At 34.8% G+C, this 5,294-nt stretch overlaps 3 non-coding genes across 3 annotated transcripts; 2 read left to right on the forward strand and 1 right to left on the reverse strand.

The window, feature by feature from the left end:
• Window positions 1-1,228: 1,228 nt before the first annotated feature.
• On the forward strand, window positions 1,229-1,315 carry TRNAS-GGA. The gene has a single exon. It is a non-coding gene; the product is annotated as a tRNA-Ser (tRNA).
• A 1,223-nt stretch (window positions 1,316-2,538) lies between these two features.
• Window positions 2,539-2,611, reverse strand: TRNAT-UGU. The gene has a single exon. It is a non-coding gene; the product is annotated as a tRNA-Thr (tRNA).
• Window positions 2,612-4,705: 2,094 nt separating this feature from the next.
• On the forward strand, window positions 4,706-4,778 carry TRNAF-GAA. Its single transcript has one exon. It is a non-coding gene; the product is annotated as a tRNA-Phe (tRNA).
• Window positions 4,779-5,294: the final 516 nt, after the last annotated feature.

Genomic DNA, 5,294 nt, shown 5'->3' on the forward strand with positions numbered 1-5,294 from the left:
TTCAAAACCGTACATGAGATGAAAATCTCATACGGCTCCTCCTTTATGTGCATTATGAGAATAATCCATGAAATCAAAAAAGATTGAAATATTCTCATTATGAACTAAGTGGGGCTAATGTTTTTACAAGAAATCTCTAGCCAACCTTCCTGCAAAAGCTTTTTTCTTAATATCACGCGTGTTGGTACTAGATAAAACCGGAAACTCCAACAATTTCTTTGTTCTCAACGCCCCTTAATTTACAGGAATTAATCACTTCAACAGTCTTCGATGGTTATACGGGTATCCACAGTACGAACGAGATGGATGTTTGTTATCCCAACCATTCTTCTTAGTCCCGATCCCGCTAAGGAAAGGGGGCAGTTTATAACAAAGTTTTCGTGTTGCTGATTCCTAGACGTAGCGCCTCTTCCCCTATGCCGCCTATTGGTACTGGTGTAGTAGGGTTGACTTGCAATACAGAACCCATAGGTGTAACCTTTCGCTCAATACTAGAATCGACAATTGAAGCATCTGAGGCTGCATTAATCGGGGATACACGACAGAAGGAATGGTTTTATCTATAAACTTCACCTTCAACAAGCGTAGATTTTTTCAATAATCTTTTTTTTTTTTTTTTTTTTCTATCCCGAATTGTCTTTCTTTCTTCTAAGACCGAAAGGGGTAAATAAAAAACTAATCAAATCGCACCATCTCTGTAATAGGTAAATGCCTCTTTTTCTCCTACAGTTGTCGGAATTATTCGTAATAATATATTGGCTACAATCGAAAAGGTCTTATCAATAAAATTTCCGTTTATCCGCGATCTAGGCATAGGTAAAAATCCATTCTATAATTCGTTTCATTACCTCTTGTGAGAAAATGATCCCACAAACAAAGGAATTGTACAGTACAAAATAACATAAAAGCAGACGTGTTAAAAAAAATAGACCGATCCGTTGATTCGTTCCAACTCATTGATTAAATCAGGTAGAAATATCAGAAAAAAAAAAAAAAAAGGAGCGCCATCTTTGCAAACAAGATATATAGCCTTATTGTTTTTTGTTTTGAACAGTTTTTCACAAACAAAAAAGTTATCCTTTTCCCCAGACTCAAAGGAAGAATTTTTTCTTTGCTGAAAGGGTTTCTATTTTTCTAGTTAGAACGGATTCGATTGTCCGTACCCATCTACCAATCGAATTTGAACAACTCGCTATTCACGCGGGTTCTCGGTCATAATCATTGTGTAGGAGAGATGGCCGAGTGGTTCAAGGCGTAGCATTGGAACTGCTATGTAGACTTTTGTTTACCGGGGGTTCGAATCCCTCTCTTTCCGTACCTTGACCTAATTCATCAATGTTACTGACCGGAATGTATCCAAGCAAAAAAGAATGAATACCGAAGCAGTCAGACCTTTTTTTGAGCTAGATTCTCAATTCCTACGGGAAAGAAAGGGAAGGGGCAGGCAGGGGATAAAAATCTACCCTCGGATCTATGATACATGAATGGGATAAAAAAAAAACTCCACGGATCAAACTCCTTACCTTGTATCCCGTTCCTTAAGTTAGGTGAAAGGGGAAATTTGTACGAGCCCGTTATTTTAGTTAGGTTTAAGTTTGACGAGAATAATATTCTACGACAAGCAATTCATTTATTTTCAAACCGACCCATTGACTATCTATTATTTGATTGACTAATCCTTTATATTGGAATGCGCGAAGAGTCAAATGCTTTGGCAATTCCTCATGGTGGGGTGAATCAAGATAATTTTGAACCAGAGATCTAGATTTTGGGTCATCCCTTACTGTAATAATATCTCGGGGTTTGCAACGATAACTTGGTATATCGACTATACGACCATTAACTAAAATATGTCGATGGTTAACCAATTGGCGGGCTTGAGGAATAGTTGAAGCCATACCCAATCGAAAAAGAATGTTATCCAAACGCATTTCAAGTAATTGTAGTAAAACCAGACCGGTTGACCCTTTGGCTTTTCTGGCGATACGAACATATTTAAGTAATTGTCGTTCTGTAAGACCATAATGAAAACGCAATTTTTGTTTTTCTTCTAAACGAATTCGATATTGAGATTTTTTTACGGAGCGCGATTGGTTTCTAAAATCGCTTCCGGCTCTAGGCCTTTTACTCGTTAGTCCCGGCAAAGCCCCCAGACGGCGTATTTTTTTGAAACGAGGCCCTCGGTAACGTGACATAAAGACTCCTTATTTTATTGAATTTCATAAACCTAAATTAAAACTGAGCTACATGATAAATGAAGCAAAATCCGCTGAAGTATTGTACTACAAAGAATACTAAGATGATTTGTATCAAATTCCAGACCCCTTTTTGTATTGTATACGCATATAGAAATATAAATCAAAAGAGGGTTCCTTTTCTTGATTTATTCTGCCGAAATCGAACTTCCTCCAACTTTTATTCATAATTGGAAGCTCCTACAACATACTGGATCGATGATCCTTGGAAGAAGCCTTTTCAATGTTCTTTTCTTTCAAAAAGACATTATCAATCATGTAAAAAATCAAACAAATAGAGAAAAGCCGGCTATCGGAATCGAACCGATGACCATCGCATTACAAATGCGATGCTCTAACCTCTGAGCTAAGCGGGCTTAAATAAGAGAAATTTTACATGCGTAGGGATCCTAGGATCTTATCTATTAACCTTTTATTCTTAGCTATTCATAAAGAATAAAATAGAGAATCGAATTTCAAATAAATGTTGAATACTATAGATATAGAACATAACGATTAATCTAACAATTACGAGAATCTAGCGATGATATATATTAGCGAATTTGGATTTTTTTATCAATTCTATATTGATCAACAATAAATATCTTACTCTTAATTAGATAATAAAATACGATTTTATTTATTTATTTATTTGTTTTTTTTTTTCATTTTGAATTCAAGACATTTAAAATTCTTTTTTTGTTTCTAACCTAAGATTCTTAATATATTCTATTCGATTATTCTATATTATAGAATATACATAATATTCGATTATTATTCTATATTCTATATATATTTAGTTATTCTAAATCGAATATTATATTCGATTCTTATTATCATTATCCATTTTCGAAATTCTAAATTTGCTCTATTCTAATTCGAAATAATTAGGCTTTAGACTAAATAATTAGAATTATCTTCGAATTCTAATTTAATTGACTGAGTAGTTATAGCTATTCTATTGATTAGGTCTAGCTATTATATTCTAAATGATTAATAAAAATGATTTATTTTTATTTAATAAATTGAAATTGGAATTTGAGTTATTTTTGGTTATGTTATATAGGTTCTTCCTTAAGGAAAGGGCAAGTATAAATATAAAATGAAATTAAAGAGAAAGATACAATCCCGCTAAATGGAATCTGGATTAGAATGAGACATTTCTCCATTTTTGTTTTCATTCGAAAAGGGGCGTAAGAAAAAACGAAAAAATAAATCGACCGTTCGAGTATTCCGCCGGATTGCACGAGAAAAATGAGAGTAAGGGGGGCATATATATTTTATGGTAGTTTATATCCATCTATATTGAATTGCGGATACAGAAAAGATAGAATCATTTCTGACAAGAAAGCAAAACACCTTTCGATATATATAAATCCATATCTACGGAATTCTACTGTTTCCGCAGAAATGAAAGAAAGGGGGAACAGCATTGAGTTCCTAAAACACAAAGGGGATATGGCGAAATTGGTAGACGCTACGGACTTAATTGGATTGAGCCTTAGTATGGAAACTTACTAAGTGATAACTTTCAAATTCAGAGAAACCCAGGAATTAAAAATGGGTAATCCTGAGCCAAATCCTCTTCTCTTTTCCAAGAACAAACAGGGGTTCAGAAAGCGAAAAAGGGGGATAGGTGCAGAGACTCAATGGAAGCTGTTCTAACAAATGGAGTTGACTGCCCTTTTTGGTAAAGAAAAAAGAAAGTAAAATGAATGCTTCTATCGAATATCGAAACTCGATAAAGGATGAAGGATAAGGGTATATAGACTATGGATACGCAGCGAAAAACTAACTCAAAAATCACAACCAAATACGTATTTCTTTTTATGAAAAAGAAAAAGAAAAGAATTGTTATTGTTATGAATCGATTCTAAGTTGAAGAAAGAATCGAATATTCCCGGCTCAAATCATTCACTCCACCTCCATGGTCTGATCGATCCTTTCTTTTGACTTTTGAAGAACTGATTAATCGGACGAGAATAAAGATAGAGTCCCATTCTACATGTCAATATCAATACGGGCAACAATGAAATTTAGAGTAAAAGGAAAATCCGTCGACTTTAGAAATCGTGAGGGTTCAAGTCCCTCTATCCCCACCCCAAAAAAGGCCTATTGACTCCCTAACCATTTCTCCTACCTTCTCCTTTTTTTGTTAGTGGTTCAAAAGTCGGTAGGTTTCTCATCTATCCTACTCTTTTCCATTTCCAAAAGGATATGGGCAGAATTTTTTTCTCTTATCACAAGCCGTATGGTCTATACGATATATGTAGAAATGAACACCTTTGATCAAGGAATCCCCGTTTTAATGATTCCCAATCCATATTATTGCTCATACTGAAACTTACAAAGTCTTCTTTTTGATGATTCAAGAAATGAAATTCCCCTCCCAAGACTTTTAATCCCTGTTTATTTTTTAATTGACATAGACCCAAGTCATCTAGTAAGATGAGAACGGTGTGTCGGAAATGGTCGGGATAGCTCAGCTGGTAGAGCAGAGGACTGAAAATCCTCGTGTCACCAGTTCAAATCTGGTTCCTGGCATATGATTAATATCTATGAGTATCTATCACTACAAATTCAGTGATATGGCTCGCCATACATATTCATTTATAGATCATGATACATACATACTTATCCATCTAGCTAGATGTCTGGGAATAGTCCTTTTTTTCTTTTATTTTATTTTTTGATTTGATTTCTTCCTTCCCCTCTCTGTGACCCGCTAGAGCCCGTCGAAGTGGTGTGCGCGATACAAAGTTCATGATACAGAACTCTTTAATTTCTTTATCCCATTCACAATAATAATACGAATGAGACTTCAATTCCTCCGTTTGATCTAGAAAAGAACGTACAAATATTTCTTGAATATTGGGTCAAAATGAAGATTAATTTCTTAGAATTCAATAAGCATCTTGTATTTCATAAAAATTGGGGGCAATATAATCCTTACGTAAGGGCCACCCTATCCAACTTTCAGGCATTAAGATACGTTTCAGTCGTGGATGATTATCATAAAGGATTCCCAGCATATCATAAGATTCCCGTTCTGGAAAATTC

Source organism: Citrus clementina, unplaced genomic scaffold, assembly GCF_000493195.1.
Source record: "Citrus clementina cultivar Clemenules unplaced genomic scaffold, Citrus_clementina_v1.0 scaffold_455, whole genome shotgun sequence".
NCBI classification, from domain to species: domain Eukaryota; kingdom Viridiplantae; phylum Streptophyta; class Magnoliopsida; order Sapindales; family Rutaceae; genus Citrus; species Citrus x clementina.